Source organism: Macaca mulatta, chromosome 11 (genome assembly GCF_049350105.2).
Source record: "Macaca mulatta isolate MMU2019108-1 chromosome 11, T2T-MMU8v2.0, whole genome shotgun sequence".
NCBI lineage: Eukaryota > Metazoa > Chordata > Mammalia > Primates > Cercopithecidae > Macaca > Macaca mulatta.
Genome location: NC_133416.1, coordinates 10,951,704 through 10,968,664, shown reverse-complemented (window position 1 = coordinate 10,968,664; position 16,961 = coordinate 10,951,704).

Below are 16,961 nucleotides of genomic sequence, written 5' to 3'. Positions count from 1 at the left end.
TTCCCCTTTCTCCTACATACTGCATTGTATTGCTGATTCAATATTTGTCTTCTCTACTCAAATGTGAACTCAATGAGGGCAGAGAACAAAAAATTATGTTATTTGCTAGTATTTTCACTGCCTATTACTATATAACAGGAGTTCCTAACCCCTGGACCATGGACACATAATGGTCCACGGTCTGTTAGAAACTGGGTGGAACAGCAGGAGGTGAGTGGCTGGCAAGCCAGGGAAACTTCATCTGTATTTACAGTTGCTTCCCACCACTTGCATTACTACCTGAGTTCTGCCTCCTGTCAGATCAGCAGTGGCATCAGATTCTCATAGGAGTGCAAATCCTATTGTGAACTGTGCATGAAAAGAATCTAGTTTGCATGCTCCATATGAAAATCTAATGCCTGATGATCTGTCACTGTCTCCCATCACCCCCAGGTGGGATAGTCTAGTTGTAAGAAAACAAGCTCACGGCTCCCACTGATTCTACATTATGGTGAGTTGTAGAATTATTTCATTATCTATTACAATGTATTAATACTAGAAATAAAGTGCACAATAAATTAAATGTGCTTGAATCATCCTGAAACCACCCCCACCCAGGTCCATGGAAAAATTGTCTTCCATGAAACCAATCTCTGATTCCAAAAAGGTTGGGAACTGCTACTACATAAGATATGGTAGTTAATAGATACATTTCAATAAATGAGTTGTTATATTATGTTAGAACTGAAGAGACAGTCATTCAATGAATAACTATAAATCAGATTTAACTTTTTGTATTACTTTATTCCTATATCCTTTGATGAAAATAGGTTTTGGGGTCGGGTGCTGTGGCTCAAGACTGTAATCCCCGCACTTTGGGAGGCCAAGGCAGGCAGATCACCTGAGGTCAGAAGTTTGAGACCAGCCTGGCCAACATGAAACCCCATCTCTACTAAAAATGCAAAAATTAGCCAGGTGTGGTGGTGCATGCCTGTAATCCTAGCTACTCGGGAGGTTGAGGCATGAGAATCTCTTGAATGAAGGAAGTTGAAGTGAGCCAAGATCGCACCAGTGTATTATAGCCTGGGCAACACAGGGAAATTCTGCCAAAAAAAAAGAAAATAGGTTTTTGAGAACTAAAAAATGGAAGCAGAGAAACCACTAAATGAGGCTCTGGAAGAGATATACATGAAAGGCTATGGTAACTTTGTACTGAGATGGTGCCTGGGGAGATTGAATAGACAGTATTTGGAACATGTTACGAAAGTGAAGTCACCTGGATTTGCTATGAAGGACAAAGGAAAGGGAGGAGTAAAAAATTAATCCTTTGTTTTTGCTAATGGTACTGAATAAATAATTAATACGAATTTCTGAGACGGAGCATTAATGAGCAGATAATTAAGAGTTCCACTCTACATACTATATATATATATAGAAAATATAAATTTTTTTCAGACATCATGTAGCAAACTCGAGTAGGCAATTGGAAAAATTAGTCTGGAGTGCAGGGGAAAGATGGGCCCCAAAGATGCAAATTTGTTTTGGGCCTCATTGACATATATAGTTGACCCTGGAACAATGTGGGGTCCAAAGAGCATGGACCCCTGCACAGCTGAAAATCCACATGTAACTTTTGACTCCCCCTAATCTTAACTACTCTTGTTGACTGGAAGCCTTGCCAAAAACATAAACAGTCAATTAACACCTATTTTGTATGTTATATACTGTATTATCACACTAAAGGTAAACCAGAGTGGAAGTGGTCATCATAAAGGTTTTTGTCCTTGTTTTCTTCACATTGAGCAGGCTGAGGAAGAGGAGGAAGAGGAGAGGGAGGGTCTTGCTGTCTCTGGAGGGGCAGAGATGGAAGAAAATCCAGTATAAGTGGACTCATGAAGTTCAAATCCATGTTGTTCAGGGGTCAACTGTAGTTCATATCCATATCAAATATTGGCCAAGCTGAGCCAGTTAGATTCTCATCAATTATGAAATCAATAGCTACAATGCTATTTTTACCTTAAAGCTACATAGTGCTTATATAATTATTTTATATTATATTTATATTATATATTAATACTTTTAGAGTCAGCAGATTCTCTGCAAGTTTCTCTTAAAGATGTTTGACATGTGATCATGAGTGACTTAAACAAAAAGTCCAAATGTAATTTCCCCCTAAGCTTTACATACTTTCACAAGGCATTTGTATTTAAAACATAAATCCTGTTATTTTAGGCCAATATTTTCTCTTAGGAAACAAACAAGTAGCTTTTGGTAAAGCCTGTGAGAGCCTAAGAACCCTAATGTCTTTAAATCTTAGAGGATTATACACGGTGTTTTGGTTATAAGAACTTGTACTGCCTTTATTCTTTTTTCTTTTTTTAAAAGCATTGTAATTGTACATACTTAAAGGATACAATCTGGCCAGGCGCAGTGGTTCATGCTTGTAATCCTAGCACTTTGGGAGGCCAAGGTGGGCAGATCACTTGAGCCCAGGATTTCAAGATCAGCCTGGGCAATATTGTGAAATCCCATCTCTATTAAAAATACAAAAATTAGTTGGGTATGTGGTGTGTGCCTGTAATCCCAGCTACTTGGGAGGCTGAGGCAGAAGAATTGCTTCAACGTGGGAGGTGAAGGTTGCAGTGAACTGAGATCATACCACCGCACTCCAGCCTGGGTGACAGAGTGAGACTTCACCCCAAAAATAAAAACCAAGGGGGGGGTGCAATTTGATGTTTCAATACACACACACACACACACACACACACACACACACATATCTATATATATAGTGTAATGATTAAATGAAATTTAAAATGAAATTTAAAAATGAATTTAAAAATACTTGTAGAGTGTCAGATGTGTTCCAAGGACTGATCCAAATGCTCCAGGCACAAAAATGTATATGACATGATCACAGCCTGTATTAGCTTAAAATTTTAAGCCATTGTGCCCCTTGTTATTACAGTCATATAATTTTCTTGCATTATTGCTGCAATTCACATTCTCTAATCAGAGTATAGATGTCTAAGTAAAGTGTTAGCTTAATAATTGTTGTTCCAATCAAATTGAATTACGCGTTCACAAAACTTACTAAAATTTTCCTTGCTTATTTAATTCTATCTCTTCCCAGCCCAAGTCAAAAAAATATGAACCCTTGGAAGAATTACATCTAGAAGTGACAAGTTCTAGTTTAAATATTTAAATACATACTATGAGGAATTCAGGCCAAAAGTTTATTCTGCTAGGTCTATTTTTTGGTGTACTAATAAAGCTGGCCATCTCTGCTATAGTTTTGCTAACACGTTGCAGAAGTAATCTCAAGAAGAAAATAGCCCTATTTGATTATGTTTAGGATGGATAGTTCAATACACATTTTGCCAAAATGTTATATTGAGTTTACACAAATAAACACACACAAGCTGTCATAAGTTCATTTAACAATTGTTTTAGGATAGATTTTTATTCTCAAGATCCATAATGAATTGTATTTTATATGAAGATAGGGCTACCTTTTGCTTCAATATTTTGATAGTGAAGAGTGCTGGTGCATCAATAAAGTACTTGTATGTTAAACAAATTAAAGATGTTTTGTGAACTAGTTATGCCTTGAAGACTCACAGGCTTGGTATGTAATGCTGTCATTCTTAGAGATAATTAGCTCCAGGTTGTTCTTTCTGCTGGAATTGTAAATTGCAAATCCATTCTTATCAGAGTGAAATCAGAACTTCAAACCTAATCAGAATTGATTGGATGAATTATTGAGTGTTACGAAAGTTATGCGATGAAGGGCCCTCATATTTGTGACATTCATTTTTATTAGATCCTTCTTATCTGGAGATTAGGTATGTGAGAAGCTCAGAGAAATAATCTTAGAAGAGCCAAGCAGAATTTCTATATCTAAATCCATGTTGTTTACATAGAATATATTGTTCTTTAAATATAAAAATCTATAAATCTGTACAAGACCAACTGATACAAGTGAAAAAAAAAGTCTGATCCTGCTTGAAATAAATTATCAAAGCTATCTACATTTAGAGATGAAAGGTATTAGTCAGGTCTCTCCTCCTAACTTAAGGAGTAAAGGAATTTATTAAAAAGTTACTAGGATCTTTTTATTCCTATTTATTTATTTATTTATTTATTTATTTATTTTTATTTATTTTTGCTTGAAGTGAAGCCCATAGATCATTAAGATTCTTTACCAATTGTGTGGTCTTAATTTCACAAATTGAGGAATCTGATCCATTGATGGTCCTACTTGAACGGGGTAGGAGGGTAACATCCTCCTGTTAAATGTAAAGACTGCATTGTGGGACGTGGCGAGGCTCCATGAGATCCATTTAGTTGCCTTCATCCTCCTGTCCCCAAAGTATATCCATAAATGTATTCTTTCTTAAGAGTTTGGCTGTGTTATCCCAGAGGCCTGGACGTGGGAATTTCCAAATGGCCAGATAACAGTCTCAGTTTCCAATTCAGTGGAACTATTCTTAAGCATGTTAATGAAAATATACTTCTTTCCTGGATCCTAAAGTGTCTAAACGAAAAAAGCTCCTATGCCTGAGGATGGAAAACAAGTATTTTGCAAAAGCCACTACCAATCTATACCTTGGTTCCCAGACATATCTCTAGAAGAGACAGAAACAAGCCCTTTCATATAATTCATTCTTCAACTTCCTTGGAATCCGTCCCTGAAAATGTCTTGTTCTAAATCCCCGATCATCTTGCCATACATTTGTTAAGGCTTATGAAATAGTGTACGTCTTTACCTCAGGCCATTTGTAGACTTGTCATTTACTTTGGTAATTTCCCAATATATGTGTTTCACTTCCAATAAAGAAGTTAAAAGACTCCATTCCCAGATTACCTTGAATCCAGAGGGCAGGTAAATGACAGGCTTGACCAATGAGACGCACTGTTCTGAGACTGGGAATCAGAAGCGAGTGAAATGGGGAGGCCGTGGAAGAGTTTATTTTCAGGGAAGTGTGAGTACAATGGCAACTTCTAGTTCATTGAGGATAAGATAGGCAGAACCTTTTCACATCCACTCCAATGTGTTTATTCCACACATCGGGGAGCCACAGTGAGAATTCTGATCACTGCTACACATGTCATATCTTTTTCACCAGTGTGTGATAGGGACTGCTGAATTTTCATGTCTTAATATTTATGTAATTTTCATTGGAGTCCACTTCAGTTAGGCAGACATCCAGCCCTAACGTCTCCCTCCTATCTTTCTTTTTTTTTTTTTTTTTTTTTTTTTTTTTGAGACGGAGTCTTGCTCTGTGCCCCAGGCTGGAGTGCAGTGGCCGGATCTCGGCTCACTGCAAGCTCCACCCCACCCGGGTTCATGCCATTCTCCTGCCTCAGCCTCCCGAGTAGCTGGGACTACAGGCGCCTGCCACCTCGCCCGGCTAATTTTCTTGTATTTTTAGTAGAGACGGGGTTTCACCGTGTTAGCCAGGATGGTCTCGATCTCCTGACCTCGTGATCCGCCCGTCTCGGCCTCCCAAAGTGCTGGGATTACAGGCTTGAGCCACCGCGCCCGGCCTCCTCCTATCTTTCTCAAAGATATTCCGCCTCATTATACCTACGTATTTGGAAAATGAATAAATAACCAGAAGATGAATCCAGTCTCTGTTAGGCCTGCAATGAAGACAATTTGGCCCCAAATTCTGGTTATTCCTGATAGTCATAATCTTTGCCTCTCACCACAGATGTTATTAGTGAGGTAATATTCAATAATGTATAGAATATTTAGATATTTCTCTTTCCAGGAGCTCGTGTGCTTTGGTAATGAGGCAGAATATCTTTGAGAAAGACAGGAGGGAGACCTTAGGGATGGGTGTCTGCCTAACTGAAGGGGACTCCAGTGAAAATTATATAAATATTAAGGCATGAAAATTCAGCAGTCCCTATCACACACTGGTGAAAAAGATAATCAAATAATATCCTGTTCACCATTGACAAAGTGCCCATTGACAGTAAGCATTTAGGGATCACAAATTTCCACTGCTGTAGAACGATACCAGGCTGACCACTTCTAAAAGTTCTGGGAAAATTAAGGAAAAGAAAAACAAGCTAGGAACTCTAAATTAGCCCTTATCATCCAGAGTTCTGTAACAGAATTATCTCTAAATCTCCAATACAGCCACTGAATGTAACGAATTAGCATTACATTTATTGATGCATAAATAGTACCATTCTCTCCTATGTATCCTGAACGGTACCATGTATGCATCAAATGGTCTCTCGAAACATTCTCTGTGGAGTTAAACAATTAAGTAATTTTCTCATATAACGGTTGAGAAAGGTTGCTCTAAATTTTTGGTTGAAGATATACATTGAAAAGTGAGTACTTTCAATTTGTATGTTAAAACTCTCATTTATCGCAGAGCAGTTCTGTAATCAAAATGCCTCATTATTGTATGTGCTTAGATAGAGGCTGATAATTTACCTGTGGGGGATTTTTTTTTTAAATCGCTGACTGTGATAAAAGGTTGGGAAAGACATCTTTCAAGATGTTTCCTAAAGCAAAGTTCTATAATAATTAAAGTCATTACTTACTGAACATGTACCATGTTCCAGACACTTCTAAGTGCTTTACATGTGAACCTCAGTTGAAGCTCACTATCAGTCCTAAGTGGTAATTAATATTGCTACTATACCTATTTTACAAATGAGGACACTGAGGCGTAGAGGGATTAGTTAAGTTGTTCAAGGTTAGGTAGCTAATAAGTGGCAGATTCAGGATAAGAACTCATCAGGCTGGCTTCAGGGATTGTACTTCCTCTTTTTTTTTTTTTTTTTTTTTTTTTGAGACGGAGTCTCGCTCATTGCCCAGGCTGGAGTGCAGTGGTGCGATCTCGGCTCACTGCAAGCTCTGCCTCCCGGGTTCACGCCATTCTCCTCCCTCAGCCTCCCGAGTAGCTGGGACTACAGGCGTCCACCACCACGCCGGGCTAATTTTTTTGTATTTTTAGTACAGACGGGGTTTCATCGTGTCAACCAGGATGGTCTCGATCTCCTGACCTGGTGATCTGCCGGTGTCAGCCTCCCAAAGTGCTGAGATTACAGGCGTGAGCCACCGCACCCGGCCGGGACTGTACTTCTTAACCACTAAGAATATTGGTTTCTTAGGTTGTATATGTAATGTAGTTTGCCCTAATATTCAGATATTTTATTCTAATTCTGAAATTTTCAATACCACTGTGATTCTCATATATGACTTTACCTCTCAAGCCTGTTTTCCTCCGTTGAGTTAGTTGCCAATAGTTAAATTAGTCTCTGGATTCATTACCAGTTCTGGCTTCTTAGAATTTAATGAAAATAAAAGTCTATTATTAAAAAGTCAAAAAATAACAGATGCTGGTGAGGTTGCAGAGAAAAGGGAACACTTATACACTGTTGGCAGGAATGTAAGATAGTTCAACCATTGTGGAAAGCAGTATGACGTTTCCTCTAAGAACTAAAAACAGAGCTACCATTTGAGCCAGCAATCTCATTACTGGGTATATTCCCAGAGGACTATAAATCCTTCTACTATAAAGATACATACACACGAACATTCATTGCAGCACTATTTACAACAGCACAGACATGAAATTAACCTAAATTTCCATTAATGACAGATGGGGTAAATAAAATGTGGTACGTATACACCCTGGAATACTATGCAGCCATAAGGAAGAATGAGCTCGTGTCTTTGTAAGAACATGGATGGAACTGGAGGCCATTATCCTTAGCAAACTAAGGCAGAAGCAGAAAACCAAATACTGCATGTTCTCACCTGTAAGTGGGAGCTAAATGATGAGAACTCATGGACACAAAGGGAACAATAGACACTGGAGCCTCTTTAAGGGTAGAGGTTGGGAGGAAGAAGAGGAACAGGAAAAACAACTATTGAGTACCAGGCTTAGAATCTGGGTGACGAAATAATCTGTACAATAAACCCCTGTGACACGAATTTATTTATATAACAAACCTGCACATGAACCCCTGAACCTAAAATAAAAGTTAAAAAAAAAAAAGCAAAGGAAAGAAATAGTCTATGTGCATGGTTGAACTCAGGTTGCAAATAGAAGGGAGTTCTTGGGGTATGAAAAGAAAACTGCGTTTCAACTTTTTTTTCTCATAAGCTATTTGTATTGAAATAGATTACAGATAATGAGTGGGCAAGAACTATGTTATGCATTTTTGTACCTAACTGTGGCCATGCCTTGAAACCCACTGAGTGCCCAATACGCACCTTCTCGATTGTAAATATTTGGTATTAACATGATGATAATAAATAGATGAACTAATCAGTTCATGAAAACTTCCTCTTTGGCCCAAATCACTTAATACTAATGTGAGAAAGGACATTAAAAATAACCTTACATTCTGTGATTTCTGATTCTTCCAAGATATCACAACCACAGCTCTGTCCTGAGAGAGTAAAGAATGAGGGCTATTTATTTTGTGATATTGCAGGTCTGCCCACATCAGTGCCCACCACGAAAACTGTTGCTATGTTATCAAGAATTTAAAGGTAAGAAACCATATCTATGTAGGTAAATTTTTAGACTCTATTCAGAAGATTATTTGTTTGTAGGGGGTTAGGTTAAGTATTATTATATTTTGTAGATATTGATGATAATTATCTAGATAATCCTGGAGAATTAAACAAAGCAATGTTGAAGATGTCCAGCTTGTGTATTGTGTTAAAATTCAGTTTACACTTGATTTGAAGTGGGAGTGCAAAGTTTAGCCTGAAGACATGTATATTTCATTTGAATTGTTCAAACAGGCTTGGGGTTTGTAGGTTTTGATTATGTTTGAATATTGAGTAAACTCAGTAATATAGTATATTTTTTCCATTCAAATCCTGAGAATATATATTGGCACTGCCAAATGCAGGCATGCTGAATGAGTAATGAAACTAATTTGGTATTTGTATTGGTCAGGATCCATTTAGAAGATGGAAATCATACCAGCAATCTAACAGGAAAATTTATATAAGGAATTATCAGCATGGTTGAACCTGGGAATTAATATAAATGATTGAACATTTTTGGTTCATTATTTACAGAGAAACATGAATACATATGCAGGATACTAATTAGTATCTGTTAATTAAGGACATCTTAATACTTTATTAGGATAGCAAATTCAATATCATATAGACATTGCTCTGTTTAACATACTTACCAGTTAATTATTGTCTTCTTAAGGCTTTAGGTAAATTTATCATCTATTTGCATATATATCTTTCTATGTGAAAATGCATGCATAGAAACATGTTAAATTCTTTACTGGAAATTTTCACATAAATAGTACACATTAGTAAAATTAGAATTGTCCTTTTTTTCTGTAAAATGAGCAAATTTGTTGTGTTCAGATAACAGATACTCATTTTTTTTTCTAGCAATCTCTTCAGATAACTTTGCTCTTGATGTATTTTAACAAACAACTTGTCTTTGGGAATGTTAAAAGTTCCTGCTAATCTTTGCCCCTGCTGGTGATATTGTGTTTATATCTTGTTTCTTTTGACCATACTCAATTTTGCCTTTTTGAAATTTACGCCCCAAATTAGAAAGAATCGAATGGTTGTGAAGTCTTTTTATGTATAATCAATTTTTCAGGTGTCTTGGAAAGGCCCCCAAGTAACATATCTGTTCCTTTGTAAACATGTTTCAATGATTGTTTACTTTTCAAATTAAAGAAGCATACTCATATTTAAGCAGAGACTGGCATAACTGTTTACAAAATATTTTGCTTTTTAGAGCCTAGATTTATAAACTCTTGTCAATTAGTGGCATTCTTTTTTTTTTTTTTTTTTTTGAGACGGAGTCATTCCTGTCACCCACGCTGGAGTGCAATGATGCAATCTCGGCTCACTGCAACCTCCACCTCCTGGGTTCAAGTGATTCTCCTCCCTCAGCCTCCCCAGTAGCTGGGATTACAGGCTCCTGCCACCAAGCCTGGCTAATTTTTTTTTTTTTTTGTATTTTTAGTAGAGATGGGGTTTCGCCATGTTGGCCAAGCTGGTCTCGAACTCCTGACTTCAGATGATCTACCCGCCTCGGCCTCCCAAAGTGCTGGGATTACAGGTGTGAGCCACTGTGCCCAGTTGGGGCACTCTTCTTATACCTTATGAAATAAATAAATGAACTTGCAGTTAAAGTTCCCATACTATGTCTCTCGTCTTCACCTATCAGTATCCATCACTGTAATATGCCGACTCCAGAACTCCTTCCTCTGCTAAAGAAAAAAAAAAAAACAACCTCTCAATGATTTAATCTGTAGAAAAATATTTTCTAGGCTTTACATAGGCTTAATGTAGATTTCTTTGAGTAATCTTGATTTAATTTTGTTTTATAATGGTTTGCATTTAAAAACAAAAACTCGAAATTATCAAGCAGGCTATCCAATTACAGATTCAAATTCAATCTTGGAACATGAGACTCTCTTGGAATTTACAATGGTTCATATAACTGAGTTCATTGTCCTCATCTGAGCCTCCCAGGTGAAAAAAAACAAAGATCAACATTTACACAATGTTGGCACGTTGTAGTATGCTCGGTCATTGCTTATTTTGAGGACTACCTTTCACTGAGAATGTTATTAAATACCTTGGGGAGGCTTTACTTTCTACTCAAAAACTTCCTTGTTCCTATCTGCAATCTTTATAGATTTCAATCTTTATAGAGTAGAGATAACAAAGGTAATTCAAAACCAAAACTTGGCAATGCGCTCAGAGACTTTAGAACTTCCAAGGCCTAAGATATTGCCATAAGCCTTGATGACATACATAGATTCTTTCTTAGGGCTTAATACCAGGCCACCCCAGGAATTTAGGATACTTCCCTATGGTAAATAGATACGACTAGATATCACCAGTCTTATCATTAAACAGGAACAAAAATCATTTCTAACATAACTACTCATGACCTGGAACATGGAAATGTAGTCTTCTTAAAGGAACCTCATAAAAAAATCCACCTTACCCTTCTACGGAAAGGACCTTACCAGGTATGGTAACAACCAGCACAGCAGCAAAATTCCAAGAAGTTGATCCTTGGATTCATGTTTCTTAAAAAGACAGACATCATTTTCTTTTGACCACTATATATCATCTTCTTTTAATTGCTGAGAGTCTGTTGAATTAGGAGACTTTCAGTTGAGGATTCTTAACTGTCTTCTAAAATCAGAAAGCTCTAGGGAGTAGAAAACTGCCATCAATTTTTTTGATTTTTTTGAACAAACAAAATCAGTTTTGTGATTCTTCTTCATCCTATTCCTTTCTGCTCACTCTTCTTTAACCTTGCCTACTGTTGTACTGTAGCATACCATATTGACCAGAGACCAATTTCTCAACATGCTTCCTCTCCATCTTTTTACTTTGGGCACCTGTGGTCTTCGGTTGCTCAAAGAGAAACAAAATTCTCTTGTGCATTTTCTTCAGACCATTTCTATCACTTTGAATTAACTGATTGTTGGCTCTGTCATCCTCCATCCAACCCTGCTGTTATGGATTTAACAGCTGTCTCTTTAAAACATGCATTCTCAACAGGAGTGGTATCACCCCCATGGAGGCAAAAATCTGTTCTTATGAATTAAAAACGTCTTATCCTTTTTATGTATAATCATGGTTCTACACATGGTATGTGAACAGGTATGCATCTGTATGGTACTAAAATTTCTTGGGTATGGCAATTAGAAACAAAATAGCTAAAAAGGCGCTTTCGAAAATAATATTTTAAAAAATTGACAAACATTACTTAAATATTTCAGAAGGTCAATTATCTTTCAGAGGTCTTGTCTGTACTTAAATTACCCTTACATTATTAACTCCAACCTTTAATCTTGTAAAAACTGGCTCTTAACCCTACTCAATGAAATGCTTCCATTGAGGTCATTATATCCTCATTAGCTAGACATAGCTCATCAGACGCAGGTACTAATTTCAAGGCTATCATTACTATAGTAGTCTTCTGTTCTTTCAGAAACACTCCAGCCTGCTTTGCAGAAATTATTTCGCTCTGCTTAGAAAATCTGAGCAACTTAAGGTACCAATGATTGATTCACTTCTGTTCAAATGAAGGCTACTTATATTACCAATGGGGCTGTGCTCTTCTAAGATACTGTTTCTTATGTGAACATCACTTCTGCTCTGAAGACTCAACAAACCATTTAAAATCCATCAGCCAAGTTTGGTATAGTCCTTGATTCCCTTTTAAGGAATCCCCAAGCAAGTGCTTACGCTATAGCAAAATGGTTCTTTCTGCACCTCTTAAATACAGTCAGGTAAATAGCCATGACTAAGCTAAAAGAAAAAGCCATCCAGCTCTTTGAAACAGACCCAGCAATATATTGGGATGTTTTAATGGTCTGGGTTTAGTTCTGGGTCCCTGGCTTTGTGATCTATTCCAAGGACTAAAACAATTGTGCTGGGAGTTGTCTGTGTTGCAATTAGCTGTTTACATCCTATCCAAAATTTTAGTTGCTGTTTGCACAGCCATTGTCACATTACATGATTCAACAACTTACCTCATAACAAAAGCAGCAGGAAGGATTCACTCTAATCCAACTTCAAACAACATTTTTCTGGAAAATCTCCTGATTCACAGAATTTCAGCCATGTATTTTATTGATTGAAATTTCCCTCCTTCATCCCTTCTAGTTTTTGTGGGTGAAATCATAGAATTGTTGAATCCTAATGTTGGAAAACACCTTCAAGGCTATCTAGTACCAACACCCCAATTAATATCAGAAACTTCTCCACTGATACTTTGTGAAGTCTGGTATAATAAGAAATAATTTTAAAGGTTATATGTCATTTGAGTAAAAAATTAGCGTGAGTTCTGCTTCTCTACACCTCCCTTGCACCTGCGCCCTGAGTAATGTGACTTCACACCTCTTCTCATCAGGACGAGAAGTCTATTTCTCCCACCCCTCAAATCTGAGCTGGCCTTTTGACTTGATTTGTCTAATAGGATGTGGGGGGTGATAGTGTTTAGTTGCAAGCGAAGGCCCCTCTACCTCTTTGAACTCTGCCCAGCCACCATGTGAACAGCCTGGGCTAACCTGGTGGAGAATTAGAAACACATGAATCTAGCAACGAAGTGGACAGTGAACTAACTGTTCCAGATGTAACTGACGTTATCCTATACCAGCCAGCCCTCAGCTGGCCAGTCAGCTGCCCTTAGATGCATGAGTGAGCCCAGAATAAATCAGACGAGCAAAGACCAGATCAGTAGAAAGTTTCAACTAACCTGTAATCTCCAGAGCAAAACTAAAGCCTTTTGTTTTAAGCCACTAAACTTTGGAGTAATTTGTCACATAGAAAATCCTAACTGACATAGGCAGCAAACTGCAATTGTAATTTTATGTATTTATTCTATTAGAACCCTATTTTAGCATTCTAGAATTCTGTTAATTATATTTGCAATGATTTCAAGTAATTCGTTTGCTCTGATTTGATTGGTTAATTTTTTTTTTCTTAGAAAGTATTCCTTTGGGTTGTTTTTGTCTGTGTTTAGCTGATAACTGCAGTAAATCCTAATTTAGGAAAGAATATAGAGAAACCAGAAGCAACTCAATTATGTGCTAAGCAAGTGCTAAGTAGTGTGAAAATTTTCAACTAAATGTGAAGAAAAAAAAAAAAGCCCCAAAGACCTACATTTTTCTTAGCATAATAACGAAATTGAGACAGAAAATTGAAAATATATGTAACACAGGCCAGACTTGGTGGCTCATGCCTGTAATCCCAACACTTTGAGAGGTAGAGGCAGGTGGATCACCTGAGGTCAGAAGTTCGAGACCAGCCTGGCCAACATGGTGAAATCCCATCTTTACTAGAAATACAAAAAAGTTACCCAGGCGTGGTGATGCACGCCTGTAATCCCAGCAACTTGGGAGGCTGAGGTAGGAGAACTGCTTGAAACCAGGAGGTACAGATTGCAGTGAGCCAAGATGGCACCACTACACTCCATCCTTGGTGACACAGAGAGACTCCATTTCAAAAAAGAAAAAGAAAATATACGTAATACTAAATGTATGACATAGATTGAAATTGCAGTGAGATTTCATAGAAAATAGTATTTACTGCAGGGCAACCTCATAGAAGACAAACATAATTTGAGTCTTAAAAATATTCATAGTTTTCAACAGGTAAAGTGGAAAATAAGGATGTTTAATCAGAAGAACAACGTGGACAAAGGCATTCTCACTCCTTATAATGTCTCCTGAAAAAATGGTTCTATTAACTGGCTACAATTTCCTAGAGAGTTTAAATTGACTTGGAAAATTTATACTTTTTTAACACCATCATTTATCCAATAGCCACTGAGTGCCTACCATGTGGTAGGCATTTTTCTGTGTCCTTGGGATACAACAATGAAGAAGCAGCCAAAAATAATTGTTATTGAGGTGTTGCATTCTATACAGGAATCTACTCCTCCACTGCCATTTAGGCAAAACCACTTAACCTGTAAGTTAACCAACGATTTAAGTCATCCTGTACTCCTCATTTTAACACCAAAAAAAAAATTGAAATAAAGTATAATAATTGGACATTACTGTTTGGGTTTTGAGCCTGAAAATCACTACTGAGGAATAAAAATATCTGAACATAAACCTGTGAGCAAAACAAGCTATCTGGGGTTCAATTACAGTCAAAACTGGAATTATGTCTAGTGATTATGCCTGTTCGACTATTTTTGCCTGAAAGTGTTTACTTGTGTAGCAGTTACTTGCTTCCTAAAGTAGAACACTGAAAACTTTTCTACTGCAAAGGACAAATCAAAAGTACCCTCTAGTTTTACAGTGTCCCTGTGTTTATTTTGAAAGGGCCCTGGTAGATTGTGTTAAGATACAGTGTGCAATTGGCTTCCCAGACCTGGGAAATCAGACGTGGGTTCCAGCCCTATTAGCGGGTTACCTCGTAAATGTTGAAAAATTATTCTGTGTGCTTGCTTTATTATTTGAAAAATAGTACTTTTGGAAAAACCACCTTGCTGAGCCCAGGTGATACAGAAAATTGATTGTATAATAATTTATTTGTTCATAAGAAATATTTTTGAGCATCTACTATGTAACAGAACCATTTGTTGGTTCACAATACTAAGAAGGTCCTTGCCCTCCTGAGGCTCACATTCCCATGAAGAGGGCCTAATAATAGTAGTACTAGTAGCCACAATAACAAGATAAGAAAATAAATAAATACATTATTCTGTTTTATTTACCGTGAAGGAAGTAAGATGTTATGAAGGGGAAAAGTTGACAAACTTGTTCTGATTGGTAAATAACTGTTTTTTAATTGTTCTGTTTTTCTCAGTTGGAAGGAAACAAGAGCATCATCAAATGCAAAAACAAAAACAAAACAAAATGAACAAATAAGCCTCTAAGGCAGCAGATGAAGCTCATCATAAACAGTTGCAGAAGTAAACTTGAATTGCCGCCAAGGAGTAGATTAAAGTCTATCTCCACAGACCAAGGTAAGTTAGTTGCTTCATGACTCTATAGGTGTTTAAAATCCAAAATTACTTTTAGAATTTTTTTTTTATTTGTATTTCTTGAATTTTCCCTTTTCCAAGCTGCTTGATATGGAAGGCAAAAGTTACTTTTCCTTATCCATTTCTGCATTATGAAGGGAAGGATTGATTGGTGTCTGCCTAAACATAAGTGGATTGGAAAGACTAGTTAAACAAACCAACAAAAAAACTAGATGGATGCATTAACAATATTTAAATTTTTAATTCTCCTACCAGAAATGTTTTTCTACTCTGCCTACTTTTTAACCCATGCCGTGTGTATTGAAGAAGTCTGTGGAATGAGTGGGGCAGGGAGGTAAAGCAGAGATAAACAGACTTCAAATTCAAGCATGTAGCATAGAAAATACACAGAAGGAATCTCATTGGCCCTGCCTCGAGATCCTTCTACCATAACGTAAACAGGTTACTCTGCCAAAAGTAACTTCTTAGCCACTATATTAAAATGAAGTCAGAGATGATCTTTTTTTTCCCTTTAATTATTCTGCCTTGGTGATTGTCCAACTCCAGCCATGAGAAATGTGGAACTAGCTTTACAAACATAAAAACAAGTAATTATAACACAGCAAAGAATTAAATCGTATTTTGGAAAAGTGAGAAGAAATAGATCACAAATTATGAGGAGCAAAAAGATTTGGGGTAAATTTCATCAAAGGAATTAAAGTTTGAGTCAAGCCTTCGACAACTGCTAGGATTTTTCTAGGCAAGGAGCGAAGGAGTTCAGTTTTGTTTGGACAATTGTCCGTATGCCTGGAGCAAGGGCTTCACAGAGGCACATGGTGGAAGGCAACATCAGAAACGTAGATGGCAGATCTTTTTTCTTTTTAATTTTAAAATACTTAATTGACAAAAATGGTATATATTTAAGGTGTACGATGTGATGATTTAATATACATATACATTATGTGACAATCAGCACTGTCAACACATCCATCACCAACCATATCATTTGTGTGTGTGTATGTGCATGTGTGAGTGTGATATGTTCTTCAAATCTGCTCTTTTATCAAATTTCAAGTACACAGTGTGTATTAACTATACTCAACACATTGTACATTAGATCTCCAGAATTTATTCATCTTATGAATGAAATTTCATACCTTTTGATTAACATCCCCCCATTTCCCCAACCGTCCAGCCCCTGGTAGCCCCTCGTCTATGCTCTGCTTCTATGAGTTGGACTTTTTAAGATTCCACATGTAAGTGAAATCATATAGTATTTGTGCATCTGGCTCATTTCACTTAGCATAATGCCCTCTAAATTTATTCATGTTGCTGTAAGTGGCAGAATTTTCTTCTTTTTTTTGTAGCTGCAAATTATTTCATTATGTTATATACATACACTGTATATGTGTGTGTGTGTATATATAGGCATATAATGCATACCACCTTTTCTTTGTTCATTCATCTACTGATGGACACCTAGAATGATACCGAATCTTGGCTATT